The following is an 18,175-nucleotide window of genomic DNA, read 5'->3' on the forward strand; positions in this document are numbered from 1 at the left end:
TTGGCTCAGGTCATGATCCTAGGGTTGGGGGATCTGGCTCCCAGTTGAGCTTGACATGGAGCCTGCCTAAGATTCTCTCTCTCTCCCTGTGCCCCTTCTCCATCCATGCGTGCTTGTGTGTGTGCACATGCAAACTCCCTCCCTCTTCCTCTCTCTCTCTCTCCCTCTCAAAAAAAAAAAAAAAAAAAAAAAGAATCCTTTCCAAGTATAAGCATGTGTGTAGTTGGCTGGGTAAAAGGGAACAGGTGTGGCTCTCATTAGCACGACATTTTTGTTGTCTGAAGTCAATAAATAGGAGTGATTTATATATATCATTAGACTGCTATAATGCTTAAGGGTAAGAAAAAGCTGGGGATGAGGTAGGTTCATAGATTGTTGTAACTGTAAAATCTAGTATAGTTATTTCATTTTCATTTTCAGATAAAGGAGCTGAGGACTAAATAAACTGAAACTTGAGCAAGTCATAAAAATAGTATATTTCTAATCCAATGTCCTTTCAGTTCTAGCTCGCTGCCTCCATTCCAGGGTGAGCATTGGGACATTTTATAGTGGCTGTTGAAAACTTCTACAGTCTTTCATCTTTTTGGAGGAATGATGAAATTAGTAAATGTTTTTCTTTATTTCTTCCTTTTGACCTAGGACTTTAATATTTTTTCTGAACTGCTTTATGAATGCACTTTATGTAAACACAGAACAGGATGGGAAAAGGAGTAAAGGAAAATAGAATACAATAATTTAAAAGGAAATTCAATGAGTTAAATCTTTCTTCCTTAATGTGTAACAATATATAAAGCTTCAATTTGTGTTTTTTTCATATGAAAATTCAAAACATTGCATTACATTGACAGGAGCCATTCAATCTCTCCTTTGGGGGTCCTGTTTCTCAAGACAAAATGGTGCATCTCCTTTTCCCGGTTGGGAATTATGCCAGCCACAAACTTTTTGGGCTTCTTAAGGCAAAGTCCTGTCTGTCCTTAAGGAAAGCTAACTAATTGTTTTTCATTCTAATGGATCTAGGCTCTGTTCTAACAGATGATTGTGCTCTTCTCCAAGAGTCTGATAGTCATATTAGGAGAGAAAAAGGAGCAAAAAAACAATTTGTGCATTTATTTATGAGGGAGTGAAAGAGTGTGGGTGAAAATTCTTGGGAATACTGGAAAGTTGGGAAGATGAGTCAGAGGAGTGCAGAAACCAAAGGTCAAATGCTAAGCATATGCCCTAAATGGACCTGCTTTCAGAAATTCCTGGGGCAAGGAAGTAGGGACAAAGACTTTACAGGAAGGCTATTCTAATACTCAGGAGCTGAGCTAGGCAAGAAACCCATCTTCAGCCATCTGTGTCATTATACGATGGAAATACTTCCTTTGCCTGCTAACTTGTGACTGAGACCAGTGAGGCACACATCACTCCAGTCTTCCCAGGTAACGTTATTTGGTTGCTCCACTGCTGATTGCCCACAAATTCCCAGGATATCTGTATGCTGATGGATTATCAATCACTTATTACTGAGGAGAAATGTGAATCTGTATTTGAGGGCAGAATGGAATATACCAAACAAGACTGGAGACATAAATCTCATTACTCATTTTCTGTAAAAGTTGATCTTTTTTTGCTATCAATTTTTCTGAGAAGATAGAAGAATACTTGGATAAACGTATATTTTTGATGACTCTCTATTTTTTTTTATCAATTCCTTTGGTCCTCAAAGGGTCTATGATTTAGGAAGTGAGAAATAAAAGGCTATAGTGCTTTGTAAGGTACACACTATTAGGTGAGAAGTAGCTGGCAATTGTTTCTTATTAACCCTACTTAAGGAATGTTGAATAGACAGGCAGTGTCATGATGCTGCACTAATAGCAAATCTAATTTAGATTCAGTTTTCAAACAGAACAAGACTCTTCCCACCAAAATCTTTTACACAAGATTATAGACACCAGATAGGGAAGCCAGAGCATAAAATGTATCCCCTCTGACTGTCTACAGTCTTTAGCAATCAAGAGCACAGAGCTGAAGTTTTACTCTGGTATCTTGGGGTTCACAAGGAGAGATTAAGAAAAGTGATTAACAATAAGCTATTTATGTAAAAGAAGATCTTTAGTAGATGAGAATGTGGAAGTGTGTAACACATATTAGTCCTTGGTAAGTTTAACCTCCCATCACCCTCCCAGAAAATACCCATAAGCAATCAATGTGATTTGGTTTGGCTTTGTTTTAAAATATTTAGTTAAAAATTAATCTGGATATTTCTCTCAATTCACCAGTTCTTCAGCTAAATTCTTTAATCATGCATGACTATTTTAGAGACAATTTAAATTATTTCCCCCCATGCTATTTTAGCTTATTTTTTTTTACTATTTACTGGATCATTAGTGGAAATAATGAAATAATCATTACCTTCTTTTTCTGTACTTACTATGCTATCTTGGAGAAAAAGAGAGAAACAGAGAGAGACAGAGAAGAGAAGAGAGCTTGTATTTCATTCTTTTTTCTATACTCATCTTTCTGGATTATTATTCATTCTTGAATAATGCATGTCAGTTGAATTTGCACATGTTTACATAATTTATAACTGCCAATACACAGTTTTGTGCAACTAACAAATTAAAATATTATGCCCATTAAAATGTACATTCCTTATTTAGATTATGCAGTATTTCTTAGGGAATGGGAATGACTTAAAAACATTTTATAGTTATTTACTGAGGCCTACTTCTCTTGTAAAACATGCAAGCCATAAACTCCAAGATAGGCATTATATTCTGAGGGTTATTTCCTTAAAATAAAAATAAAATTTGTTATTTGTAAAATTTAATATATAATTGTAATTATCAGAAGTTGTATCTACATTTATGAATTACTGTCCCCCCAAAGACTATATATAAATGAATACTTAATATGCCTAGTCTATTAATTTGGTTACATATTTTTATGTATCAATTAGTTTTTTAAGTGTATGTATTAAGTAATTTAAGTATGAGGTTATAATTTATTAAGGCATGATTTATGTACATACACTTTTTCTTTTTAGGGATATGTTTGAGAAACATATACAGCTATGTAACCACCATCACACTTAATATAGAGAATATTCCTGTCATCCTTCCCAAATTCCCGGATTTGCATTTGTGGTCAGTGCCCCCTCCCACCACCAGTCTCTACCAACCACCACTTTTTTTTCTAAGTTTTGTCCTTCGCAGAATGTCTTATAAATGAAATAATATGGTATGTAACCATTCAAATCTGGCTTCTTAGTATAATGTCTTTGATATTCATCCATGTTGTTGCATGTAACATTAGTAGTTCGCTGATTTTTTTATTCCTATTATTTTATTGTATGGATGTACCACAATATGTTTTTCCATTCACCAGTTGATACACATTTGGATTGTTTCCATCCTTGAGGATCATTGTCAATAGATATTTATTTACTGCCTCTCCCTATAAGAAGATTATATTTTTCTCCCTTTGATATCAGGGTTCTTCAATAAAATGTGAGCAGAAGTACTTGTACAGCTTCTGAATAAAAGCTTTGAGGAACAATTCATGATTCTTCTTCATGTTTTTCCCTCCACCATGAAAAATGCATGTCCCCAATAGGGCTGCCCCTTCAGCCGAGATCTAGAAAGAAGACACATGAAGCAGAGTCACAGTCAACCCGCAGTCTACCTGAGTGAGAAATGAACATTTGCTGTTGTATGAAATGGAAGTTTTGAGTTTGTTACCTCAGCATAAGCTACGACAAACTGACTGCTAAACCTCAGAAACTGCTTCTTTCCACCTTGCTTAACTTCATCTAACATTTGAAATCTATTTCCTTGAACTTCTGTCTTCACTCCCTTGAGCTTGATACAGGACTGACTTTCAGTTCCAACTTTTTTACTTCGTCATTATTATTTTGATTGTGTTGTCTTCCTGCTGCCATTCCCTCCAAAACCGAGTCTTTAAATCGCCAATTTACATCTTCATACTAATGTGCTATAGCAGATGTTCAACTAGTCTCACAGTTTTGAATTTATAATCTCCTAACCTAGATGATGTATTCATGATAATTATATGAACCTTAAAAAAAAACAATAAAACTCTCCTAATATTATGTTTTGTCTAAAAACCTCCAGTGACTACTCACTAATTGTAGGGTTAATCTGACCATCTCACCTTTGCTTACAAGGTACTTTTTGTTGGCTCTTGAACTCCCTCCTCTGTCACTTTTACCATTACAAACATCTTCTGATACTCTACTGAATGAATCTCTCTTCCAATCATATAGGTATATCCCTTGCTCCAGGATTTACAGCAGATTATTTCTATCTACTTTGTGCCCTATTTTTTCCCCATCATTCAAAATTCTCCAGGACATCTTAAATTCCATTATTGTAGAAAAACTTTCTACTAATTCCACTCAGTTACCATTAGGTCCTCTAAGCCATGCTCCACAAAACAGCCAAAAGGAACTTTAAAAGCACATATTTATCTTCCCTTCTCTCTACCCTACTTAAAATTATTTCACTGGCAGTTAGGATAAATACTGAAATCTTTAGAACTAGAGGGATTGTCCCTCCCTACCTTTCAGCCTCTGCCCTTCCCTCTCTAGCATTCTGGCTGTTTGGGTTCTCTTTTTTGTTCCACTAAACATGGTGCTCCCTCCCACTGTGGGATCTTTGGGCTTGCTATTCTCTCTGCCTAGAATGTTATTCTTTCATCTCCCTTTTCTAGTTAACTCCTTCCTATCCTTCAGATCTCAGCCCTGTTATTACTTTTTCAGAGAAGCCTTCCCTGACTTCTCCAAGGAAGTCCGAACTTCTTAATATATGCTTACCTACCCCGCCTCAACCTACTTACCACACTTAAAATTTTACATTTATTTGTGTGATTATTACATCATCTACCTGTTTGGGCTTCAGCACTGTAGACTCATATCACCCATGGAACAAAATTTGTATATTTTTTGCTGGATGTTCCTCAAAGTCCAGCAGCCCATGGTATGTGGAGTCTTCACTCAGTATCTCTACTATACTGATTTGTAGTCTTGCATTAATTTGTAATTTAGATCTGTATCACTCTGTATTGGCATTTCTTCTTGTTTGCATGTCTCGTCACTGTACCAACAGACACAGACACTTAGTGAGTTCTATGCTGTTAGTTGAATAAATGAATAATCTCTGGTTACTCTCAAATATGAATACTATTAGATTGAAGGTTAGTCGATGTAGCAAAATTACTATCAAGATGCAGCCACTTCCAAAAATTTTAGTCCAGTTCATTTACATATTCAAACAAAACTGTTTAAATAAAACCACTGAACGCCTACTATCATCAGCACCATGATTAAGGTTGCCAGATAAAATTTCAATCATGAATAATTTTTTTTTATCGTATGTCCCCAATATTGTAGAGGGCAGAATTATACTAAAAGTAATCTGTGGTTTATCTAAAGCTCAGGATTTTTATTTGCTTAGTCTGGCAACCCTAGCAATGATACTCCTTGAAATGATAATTGTTGTTTTCCATTGAGTGCTGATTGTTAATCACACAGAGCATCAAGTGCTGTCTATTGATGATTTTATTTCATCTTTACAACCAAATGAGTAGGTCCTATGAACATTCATTTTGAACACATGGAGAAATTAAGGCACAGAATAAAGACCTTGCTCAGAGTTACACAACTATTAAATGGCAAGTCCTATAGATATATCTCTCAAGGTATTTAAGAACTCGAAGTCTACACTCATAATCACTATAATATGCCACATCATCTTACATTATCTAAGCTATTGAACATATACCAGGCAACTTCAGAGACAACAAACTTTTGTCATTGAGTACTCTGAGTATTTTATAACTATGGTAATCCAAAGATCCCAACATAAGACCCAGAATTAGATTTGTGAAACAGCAAATGAATTTCTGACATCGCCTAAGAAATTTCAGCCACTATATGGATTTTGAATTTACATGAATGTGCTACATATCACTGTCTCTGTAACCTATTACATTGGGTCTATTATTGCCCATGAGTTAACTTAGAGTTTTCTATGACATAGAGAAAAATCTAGATATAATTTTCATGTCCTAAGGTCAATGCAATGGATACCTCTCCTGGTGACAAAACATCTCCAAAATCAAGTTTTCTTTGAAGATTTATAAAGATTTGCACTATAGTCACTGTTTTATTTTAGTGGTAACCTTCAATATTAGTGGACCACCCAGTGCTTCCTAGTGTAATCATGTAAATACTATGTAAATGGGTCCAGTTTTTTTTTTTATGTTTCTACTTTTGTATCTCTTTTGTAAGTATTAATTCCAATTTCCCTCTCTTTAAATTGAACTGTGAGGTAACTTAAAATAGTTCCTGAGTTCTATCAAAAAGGCACCTTGAGCAAATTGATGGATTAAGTGATTCTTGTGCAGAGTTTAAATATTAGCTTCAAAGATGGTAAGGAAGAAATTTCAAAGAATATCATATATCAAGAATGTTGATCCTTAAAGGTGTTGTGCATTCAATCATCCTTTTTTACCATATTCTTTCAAGAAAATGAGACTCCTCAGGTTTCATACAAAGTAAATCTCTGTTCCTTCATCACTAGATAACTTTCGCCAAGCTGTGGGTCTTAGACACAGATTTAAAATGGCTATGTCCCACACCGAGCCTATACATGTTCTCTCCCTGGTTTATTTAACTTAGCTCCCTCATTCTTTCTGACCTTCTTCACACCACTCCCATGAGATCTTGTTCACTCAGCACACCCAGGGATAAGCTGCCTCTTTCTCTGATGTGGTGACAATAATACAAAGACAGTATACAGGCTTTTGAGTCAGACAGACTTGAGTTTAAATCCCAGATCTATTTATTAGCTGTGTGACTAGAGCTAAGTATTTAATCATTCTCTCTTTCAATGTATTCACTTGAAAAACCACAATAATAGTAGCACCAACCTCTTAGGGTTGTTGCAAATATTAAGTGGATAATGCATGAAGATCATAGGTAAAGAGTAAGGAGTCAAAATGTTAACCAATCATTGTTATTATCATTTCATGGCAGCAAAATGTGAATAACATACTTCGTAAACAAAACAAAAGTCCCAGTTTGTGTCTATTAGACTACACTCAAATCTCTCCTCTCAATTTTCCTACCAATAAACTGGTATTCTTTTTAGATTTCAAAATGCACCAAAGCAAAGCTATTAAATTTGGCAATATCAGTGAAAAACACAGAGCAGCACATATTGCCAACTTTGCTCACTTCTACCCATCCCCCACATGTCAGTACTCTAACTGGACCGGACTTGTCCTTGAGTACAGCCTTCAAAAAGTAAAATAAATGTATTCATTTGCTTAAATTATCAAAAGTATACTCTCCTAGTATAAAATTCTCTCCTGGTTTAGAATAGAGAATTGGAGCAAATATTTTCATTTTGTTCATACCATTATCATTGGGCTCTGCAAAGTATGGTAGAACTTCAGTGCTCCCCAGTGAGAAATATATTAATTCTCTTTCTTCCTGGTTGAATGCCACACCACCAGCCTGCCTGCCATTTTTTTTTCAACCTGATGGGAATATTGTCTATTCATTCATATCTCAATAGAAATTGCATCAGACCTGGGATAAATTACTCAGATCAAAACAGTATCTCTCTCTCTCTCTCTCTCTCTCTCTCTCTCTCTCTCTCTCTGTCTTTCTCATTTTCTCTGTCCTCAGACCTCATTGTGCATAATGCATCATTTCTTAGGACACAAAAACTAATTTTCCCTTCCTAGCAGTAGTAGTAGTAGTGTGTAGACATGGGAGACATCCATGTATCTCCACACCAGGGAGACTTGTAAAAGCCCATATTTGCATTCTCATTAGGTAGAGTTTCCTATGTCTGCATCTTTAAAATTGTGTCAGTGCTTGAAGCAGCAGATATTTTGCCACAAAATAAACTTTGGAAGTCTTCATGATCTCCAAAACTGATTATGGATCCACAAGTAGCTGCTTATGGTAATTGCAACAGTATCTCCATGTTGGTATATTCTCCACTATAAATGTTGTTAACAAATAATTAGTGCTTGAAACTCTCTTGTAGGAAAATAGTGTTTGAGAGGGTGGCACTGGTCATTGTTAAGTTATATCTTTTTTTTAATTAAAATAAATACCCATAGGACCCCTTATACAAAAACTCTGTGCTGAATACTTGGAAAAATGGAAAACACTAATATGTGTACGAAGCATTCAATTCTTAAATTCATTCCTTTGATAAATATTTGTTAAAAAACTACTACAGTTCAAACTTTGGGCAAACCCTAAGGATCCAGGTTCCTATTTTCATGCATTTTGCATTCTAAAGAAGATACATATTAACTAAGTAACCATTATTTTCATGTATACAATTCTTTAAAGAAGGTTTAGTTGGTCCTATCAATGTGCATTAGACTGAATGGGGAATGAGGATGAATCAAAAAAAAAAAAATCTAAAAACCTAGCATTGCTACTTCAAATAAAATAAAAATTACTAGATAATCATTTGGTCTGTCATATTTTTAACTAAAAATGAATTTCCCATGTGTGTTTATTTGATTAGCTTCTCATATAAAATTGTGGAAAATTGTAGTTATCTATATTATGCCTGGATTAAAACAGAATTCTCCTTGAAGGAAAAATATATATTCTGAAATCTACTGTTTTCACCAATTGGTGGTGGTGGGGGGGGGAGTATTATGTAACTTCTTTAGGAAGATCAGAGCTCCAAAACTTAAACGCGAGTTAATGAACAGATATGATTTTATATAGTGCTATCACGTTAAGTTTCTTTGAATACTACTGCTTTAGGACTGTAACTCAGATGTAATGAAGTTGAAGTTATGAGCAGAAGATTACTTATATAGGAAAGCCAAATGTGTAATGGAAAAGAACTCTAATTCATAACTCAACAAAATGTTACTAAATTCTTCATTTGGGCTAGATCCAGGGCTTTGAGTTTATCATAATAGTGACTTCTCTGGGGGAAATCAGGAAGGTTTCCCCAAAGAATGTTTTTGCCAGGTTTTCAAGTGTGAATAGATGCTCATCAGATTGAGAGGAGGCAAATGAACATTCCAGGGCTATGGAACAACTGGGATAAACCCATGAAGGTATTAAAGAGCACTGCATGTTCAGAGGACAGAAAAAAAAAAAATAGAATGGATTATTAGGAAACAGTAGTGGCATTGTTGTATATCATACTAAAGAGTTTAGATTCCGTTGTTTTTAGTGGTGAACCAGCAGTGGTTTTCATGTAGCCCTGTGACAAGATCATATTTACTTTTTAGAAATTCTTCTCTGCGGGGCACCTGGGTGGTTCAGTAGGCTGAGCATCCGACTTCGGCTCAGGTCATGATCTCGCAGTTGGTGAGTTCAAGCCTCACGTCAGGCTCTGTGCTGACAGCTTGGAGCCTGAAGCCTGCTTCAGATTCTGTGTCTCCCTCTCTCTCTGCCCCTCCTTGCTCTCTCTCTCTCTCTCTCTCAAAAATAAACATTAAAAACTTTTTAAAAAATTCTTCTCTGCTGTTAGTGTGAACTATATGAGGATTGAGGAGAATACAAACAGGAAGACAACTAGAGCAATAATCTAGTTAAGAGATTACTAGCTACATAATCCATAATCTGGAATTATTACATCTATGGTAGTTATTCCTAATGGGAAAGAACAGGGACATTTAATACATATAGGATTGTCAGATTGTTTTAAACCGAAAATATTTAAGCATAGCAACAACTTGACTATAAATTAACATCATGGGTGAACAGTTTTTGACCAGAGAAGCAGGAAGCCATAGCTCATGGGATATGACCCTCATAACCAGCATGGATTTTGATCTGAAACCCAAACAATAAAAATCAGGGTTTCAGGTTTTATATTTCTTAAACATCACAAGAAAGCTAAAATGTTTAGGCCTATTTATGTTCCTGTTTTTATCTTTTACAGATGACTTATATTTCCATACTTCTTTAAGCTATAGTCACCAATGTCAGTTTCTAGACAGGGGCAGTTTGTAGAATCTACAGTTGCTGGGCGAACTCTCTGCTTTGGGTTTCTAAGCAACATACTCCGCATGTGGTCAGAGCTAAAGTTTGTTTTAGTCTGGGGTGTTTTGGCTTCTGCAGAAAGTTTTCTTTTTCTTTTTTTTTTTTTTTAAGTTTTCAACCATGCTTATTAGTAGTTTATCATCAAATGCATAAAATTGCCTACCATAAGGAAAGTTGCAGGTATGAAAGAAAACAAAGACATGGGCAATACGTTTCTAAATATTGATTTGTACAGAGTTAGATTCACTCATGCTATCCTTTAAACCAATTTTCCTGCTTCTCTGACTTAATATTTTTCTGTGTACTTATTTCCCTTGTTGGTCAAGAAAATCAATGACATCTCTCCAGGCATACAAGGTAAAATGGAGAGGGTTTCCTTTCAGTGTGCTACTACATTCTTTAATCCAACTGGGGTCAGTCGCTGCTGAGGAAAATCAAACCCAACTCCCCATTTGTCATCAAGCACTGGCTGCCCTGTTGGGAGAGAGAAACCTCCTAAGCACACATTAAGTGCATGTAAGCATTTCCTCTGGCTCTGGAATGCAGTAGAGCCTGCAAAGCCTGTAGCATAATCTCGAGGATGTCTATTCCTGTGCTGCTGAATCCTACTTGGGGACTGGGAATTTGGATTGATCTTTGTTGACCTGAAGCATTTATTAATTCTTCCAGGCTATGAAACACCGGAAAATCTAATTGTGGAAGATTGTAATTTAACCCCACCTCTCTCATCTCAAACACAGGCAGATGACCCCAAAACACAGCCCTTGAAAGAGACTTCTCCCTTGGGAAGAATGGGGTCATTAACTTATATGCTGTACCAGTAGCAAAATGAAGTTTGGAAATAATGTTCAGAAGTCAGAAGTCAGAAGACCCTCCTCCCTCCTAGTAGATCACTGCATACATTCCAACTCCTTCGTATTTCTCTCACATCAGGTTCCTTCTTATTTTCTGGTTGATCAGATTCTCATTTGTACCTTATGATCCATCCATACTAACCTATCTGTAGCTCAATGAAAACACAATGCTTTCATGCTTCTCTTCTAATTCTCTAAGCCCATGTAAAGGGTCTTTTTCTCTCCTGTTTACCTTCTGAAACTTCACTTTTTCTCTAAGATGTGATTCTGAAGTTACTTCTTCTGTGAAAATGGTTTCAATAACACATTCTTACTTTCTTTAATTCCAAAATCCTTGCTCAAAGCTGCACATAGAAGCTATTTGATACATATGTTTTTTAGAATGGAACACAAGAAATTTGTTTATAACCAGTTTTTAATTAATTAGGTTATGATTTTGAGCAGATTTCTTCATTTTGCTAGGAATAAGTTTCTACATCTGTAAAATGGGTATAAACTAGATGATCTCAAAGATTCTTTCTATGGTAGCTACTAGCGTCATTAGGGCTGTTCATATTCAGTGAATATTCTCATCCTTCACCTATCAGACCTATGTTGGGCTGAAGTATGGCATGGTCAAGTGACTTTCGTGGAAATGACACATGCTCCTTACCAAAGTGAGACCCTGCACTGCCTGCTTCTTTCTTCTCCATCCCTTCCTTGTAATGACTAAAAGCAGGGGTTGAAATAAAACTGTGCACTATGATGGCCTATATTGGATAAGTAACAGGAGTGAAAAACTTTTTTCTCAGACTTCGGAGTTGTACCACAGTATACCAAGTATAGTCTTTCTGAAGTTCAACCCTCACATTTCATGATTCTATTTTATTTAATAGAAGATACACACTTGAATACAAGTCTAAAGCCTGGTCATAAAAGTTATGGTTTCCAAAAATCTATTACATTAATATGTACTATATAAGAGTTATTTTAAAACTATCAACAACATTTGAAGCATTAAAATGTGCTTCTATTTAATGTCAGTAAGCAATTACAATAAAATAAAAAGACTTCAAAATTAGTTTTATGTAAACCACAAAGAGAAATGGGGTAGAATGGGAACTATTTTCCTCTCCTGCATTTAATTTATAGTCAGAAAAGATGGTTTAGTTTCTATATTTTGGAAAACAGTGTTGCACATGGACTTAATTTTACTAAAAATGCAGTGTTTGTATATATTATTTTCCAAGTCACTCCTCTTTCCATGAAATGTGGCTAATTTTTCCCTTCTCTGCTGTAATACATTTTCACAATTTCATGAGTTATATGGTAATGTTTTTTAATATTAGAGAAATTTTTAAAATATATTTTCCAACTTTAAAGCTATCATCAGAAAGTTAGACAAATGTCAAAACAATCCAAATAAATATTTTAAAAATTCAGGCATCCATATGTTTCTAATTTGAGAGACCAGTCATTTGAATAGATTGAAAAATCAAAAGATGGCTGATATTTTTTAATTTTATTCAGAAAGTTTTATAATGCCAAATTTGAAAAATACATTTTCTATGGGAAAATCTTTTAGTTGCTTATCAATAAATTACATCCTCTCTTGCCATTAGTTATACAACTTTTGCTTTTTCTAACTAGACTCTGTGTTAGCAGAGAATGAAGATGCTATTAGTTTTTGATTTATAATACTTATCCAAAACACTTCGGATCTCCACTTTTATTCATGCTAACTAATAATAAAGCAGTCCTATTTTCATACTGAAATCTGAATCATGCTCCTTAATCATATACCAAGGTTTAAAAAGCCCTGAGACCATTAAGAACAGATTTGTGATTTAACAAATTGAGTTCAAACTCCTAGTAGTCAGCCAACCAGCTGGTATCCTTGGAGAATTACCTCCCTTCTAGAAGCCTCTGATTCCATGTTTACAAATTTAGGTATTGATAATTATCTGCTTCATAGATTTGTATGAGAGATAAATGGAATATGACATTTAGTTCCAGAACTATGGGTTCCAGAAAGCCATTTTGTTTTGTTTATTCTATAGTTCCAGTGCCCACCATGCCTTAAACAGAGGAGGTTTGTATGTTTGCTGAGTCAATGACTGAAGATGAATACAATGGATCAATGACTGAATAAAGAACTTTACATAATATACAATATCTTGAATAAGTTTTATAAACCATTGTAATCATTATTACTATTCCAAGATACACTCTCTACTTTTACCCTTACACTTACCCAAGATTTTGTGGTTTGGCTCTTTTAAGAAAATGTTTTGATTGATTTTTTATAATGTTAATAAATCAAATGCTATGGCCTAAGATCCTAGACTACTACAAAGAAAAATCCTTACATAGCTCTGATGAAAAGTCATTCATTCTTTTCAGTATTCTTTACTTTCACCATCTTTCAGGATTTGATTCACTTAAGATATGTTCATTCTACTGACGGTAATGAAAATCTGATAATTAGAGTTTATTTTGTGTAAGATGTTGTAAGACCCATATTGTCCAGATTTCTTTTCCTTTCTTCAATTTCCTACCACTTTACTAAATGCTCCTCAACTACATCTCCAAACACTCAGCACATGAACACAAACACAGTCTCTTCCTCCTCTTAAAACCACTTTTCTAAGACAGTCTCTTTAACAAATGGTGCTGGGAGAACTGGACAGCAACATGCAGAAGGTTGAAACTAGACCACTTTCTCACACCATTCACAAAAATAAACTCAAAATGGATAAAGGACCTGAATGTGAGACAGGAAACCATCAAAACCTTAGAGGAGAAAGCAGGAAAAGACCTCTCTGACCTCAGCTGTAGCAATCTCTTACTCGACACATCCCCAAAGGCAAGAGAATTAAAAGCAAAAGTGAATTACTGGGACCTTATGAAGATAAAAGCTTCTGCACAGCAAAGGGAACAGTCAACAAGACTAAAAGGCAACCAACGGAATGGGAAAAGATATTTGCAAATGACATATCAGACAAAGGGCTAGTATCCAAAATCTATAAAGAGCTCACCAAACTCCACACCCGAAAAACAAATAACCCAGTGAAGAAATGGGCAGAAAACATGAATAGACACTTCTCTAAAAAAGACATCCAGATGGCCAACAGGCACATGAAAAGATGTTCAACGTCGCTCCTTATCAGGGAAATACAAATCAAAACCACACTCAGATATCACCTCACGCCAGTCAGAGTGGCCAAAATGAACAAATCAGGAGACTATAGATGCTGGAGAGGATGTGGAGAAACGGGAACCCTCTTGCACTGTTGGTGGGAATGCAACCTGGTACAGCCGCTCTGGAAAGCAGTGTGGAGGTTCCTCAGAAAATTAAAAATAGACCTACCCTATGACCCAGCAATAGCACTGCTAGGAATTTACCCAACGGATACAGCAGTACTGATGCATAGGGGCACTTGTACCCCAATGTTTATAGCAGCACTCTCAACAATAGCCAAATTATGGAAAGAGCCTAAATGTCCATCAACTGATGAATGGATAAAGAAATTGTGGTTTATATACACAATGGAATACTACGTGGCAATGAGAAAGAATGAAATATGGCCTTTTGTAGCAACGTGGATGGAACTGGAGAATGTGATGCTAAGTGAAATAAGCCATACAGAGAAAGACAGATACCATATGGTTTCACTCTTATGTGGATCCTGAGAAACTTAACAGAAACCCATGGGGGAGGGGAAGGAAAAAAAAAAAGAGGTTAGAGTGGGAGAGAGCCAAAGCATAAGAGACTGTTAAAAACTGAGAACAAACTGAGGGTTGATGGGGGGTGGGAGGGAGTGGAGGGTGGGTGATGGGTATTGAGGAGGGCACCTTTTGGGATGAGCACTGGGTGTTGTATGGAAACCAATTTGACAATAAATTTCATATATTAAAAAAAAAACACTTTTCTAGAGGCTGGGGATGAGTTTGACAAGATCACACCATGGAAAAGGCATCAGCATATAACCACACTTGGTTTTTGCCTCACAGTGTTGACCATTTCACTTGTGGACTATAAAGACTTAAAACACGGAATACCACACCCCTCCTGGAGTTGAGCTCTTCAGTAGATTGGGATTCCTGGCTCAGGAATTTTGCTATCCCTATGAAGTTCTGTGATGAGCCAAAAAAGTAATGAGCAGAACTTTGAATTCCCTCCTGGGTCACGCTAAATGAGGATAGCAGAGCAAAGGCAATTTTTGGGATGGAAGACAAACCCAGAAACCTGTGGCTGTGGTAAAATCCCTCCTAAACCCAAATGATTACTAAAATTATGTCGGCTAATCTTGAAGGAAAGAGTTAAGGAATAAAACAACATATATATTTGTTGTCACCATACATATCTCCTCAAATATTCTACATTTTTGCACTAATACGTTATCATTTTATGCTATTCTAGAAGTATTTGCCAGTGTGGCAGTACCTGGATATCTATGTTTTGCTACTAAAGACAGAAACTGTCATTTCCTTTTAAAATAGAGGTAAGTCCTAGCTGGGATGCAACAGCTACATTGAAATTAGTCCCATAAAGGACTTTTACAACTTACGTGAAGAAACACATTCTGCCCCCACCTCTCCCTCCCCCATAAATTAACTAGCAAAATCCATAGCAACATACTGAAGAATTATAGGTAAGAAGCATAAAGGATGTCAGCTCATTCTAGTCCAGAATTTCTTTAGGAAAAGTGTATACATTGTTTTAACAGGTCCATACTTCTAAATTATTACAAACTTTATTGTTCCTGGTTACCTGGCCCAAAAGCAATAAAGTCACTCTTCAGGGTAGGGACAGTGTCTGGAGTCTGGCCGCCTGAAGCAGGAAAACAGGGATGTTACACACATGTTTGCTAAAATTCTCAGAGTCTTACTAAAACATGTTAGAATGTAAGGTTTTGATTTTTACAACAAATGAGAGGAACTCTTTGTTTCTGGCCCATGGATATTTCCCACTGCCCACTTACATGTCTGGCGCACAATAGTTGCTTGATGAATATTTATGAAATAAATGACTGGAAGAACACATTCTCTGGTAAATTGATTAAATAGGATATCAGGATTAATTTATAGTTATTCAGTTTCCCAACAGTTTGTGAACAACTTTAGAACACATCAGCTTCATCCTTTTCATTTTAAATATGGAGAATTTGGGGCGCCTGGGTGGCTCAGTCGGTTAAGCGTCCGACTTCGGCTCAGGTCACAATCTCACGGTCTGTGAGTTCGAGCCCCGCGTCGGGCTCTGGGCTGATGGCTCAGAGCCTGGAGCCTGCTTCCGATTCTGTGTCTCCCTCTCTCTCTGCCCCTCCCCCGTTCATGCTCTGTCTCTGTCTCAAAAATAAATAGACGTTAAAAAAAATTAAATATGGAGAATTTGATGTCAAGAAAAGTGCAGTGTCAGCTACTTATCCTCAAAGGGACCAATATCAACATGGTCCTGAGGGATCTGGAGATGTTATTCCAGAGAACCTGACCTACATGCCCAAGTGTACAAAGTATGAGCCAGATACAGCACTGGTGAAGAATTTTACTCCAGATTATATCACATGTTTCAGAATTGTTAAAATCCAGTTCTCTTGATGCTCAGGTCAGTTATTTTCTTTTAGTGCCAATTGTGGTCCGGTTTTGCAATACGAAATTCCTCTTGAAAAAAAAATACATTGGTCGCCCCTTACCTGTGGGGGATCCATTCCAAGCCTCCCAGTGAATACCTGAAAAAGTGGATAGGACTGAATCCTGTATATTCTGTTTTTTTTTTTTCCTATTCATATGGTAAAATTTAATTTATAAAATAGGCACAGTAAGAGATTAACAACAATAACAATAAAATAGAATAATTATAGCACTAACTGTAATAGAAGTTATGTAAATGTAGCTTCTCTCTCTCCCTCTCTCTCTCTCTCTCTCTCTCTCTCTTTCTCTCTCTCTGTCTTTCTCTCTCTCTCTCTCAGAATATTTTATTATACTATATTCAGCCTTCTTCTTCTTGGGATCATGAGGGATGATAAAATGCTTGCATGATGAGGTGGAATCAAGTGGATGACACAGGTATTAGGATACAACATTAGGCTACTGCTGACCTTCTGACAACGCTCAGAAGGAGGATCTCTGCTTCTGCAATCTGCTTGACTGCGGGAAACTGAAATCATGAAGAGCAAAACTGTGGAGGAGGGGGATTATAGTAACTCACAACGCTCTTCTGTTCTTCCTCCCACTTAGACTATAAATCCAGGATCATTTGGATCTGAGGTTTCCTTCGGCTCTAAGCAGCATACTTTCCAATGGCTGCCTGTATTTGCTCTCTTACCACCCTCCCCTCCCCCAGTCCTTTCCCAGACCACACTTCCAGTACCAGTTCTTACTGGAGCTAGTAACTCAGTCAACAAGCATTTAATGAGAATCTGGTCACATGTGCACTAATTTGCAGTGTTCACAATCCTTCCTGTTCACACACTGGAGTTTGGGCAAGTTGGGTGAGGAAGTTTATAAAAGGCCAGGAAACTCCAGACCATACTTTCAACTAAAACAAATATGTTGTATTTCTAGGATTAGGTTTTGTTACCTCTTGGAAGAAGAGCAAGAATTTAAGAGAGTCATTTCTGCCAGTCTTAATAGTCAACTTGCCTTATCCTGTAATTCCAGACTTCAAACATCAATACAGTCCCTAGTACATTCTTCTGCTAAAAAGAAAGTAACTTCAATGATTTTTCAAAGCTGTATTTAAGATATACCTTTAAATCTAAGCAGTTTGGGGGAAAAGAAAAAGATGCTTTGCTTATTAACCAAGTATTTTATATCAAATGAAAATTTGGGAAGGTGTTCTTTTAGTTAGTAGGTATGACCTGTTTTTCTCCTGAATGTGGAAAACTGGCTGTACCACAACAATACAAAAGTTTCAAATTTGACATTTTACTTTTCTAAGTACTTAGCAAATGAATATGTAACAGAATTTTTAATACATAAAAAAGAATAATTTTCTAAATATTTCAAAATAGGTAAATAGATTCTAGGAAAAGAAGTTAAAAATAATGTGGAACTGTACCAATTTGCCAGTTTAATAGACATGAACAAGATACAACTCATTTATAAAAACTCGCTGTTTTTATTCTAATAGCACAAAGAAGAAAAAGAAAAAGAAAAGAGATAGTTTCTACTTGTTTCTGAAGATTGCAGGTAATATATATGTGGGAAGAATAAAAATCCTATAGACTGATAAATAGAAAGCTTAGGACTGGGGTGCTTGGGTGGTTCAGTCTGTTAAGCATCTATCTGATCCTTGATC

General features: G+C 36.1%; 1 pseudogene; it reads right to left on the minus strand.

The window, feature by feature from the left end:
- Positions 1–2,872: 2,872 nt before the first annotated feature.
- The window catches only part of LOC125921537 (40S ribosomal protein SA-like), an 80,055-nt pseudogene continuing 64,752 nt past the window's right edge, over positions 2,873–18,175 (minus strand).

This window comes from Panthera uncia, chromosome C2 (genome assembly GCF_023721935.1).
Source record: "Panthera uncia isolate 11264 chromosome C2, Puncia_PCG_1.0, whole genome shotgun sequence".
NCBI classification, from domain to species: Eukaryota; Metazoa; Chordata; class Mammalia; order Carnivora; family Felidae; genus Panthera; species Panthera uncia.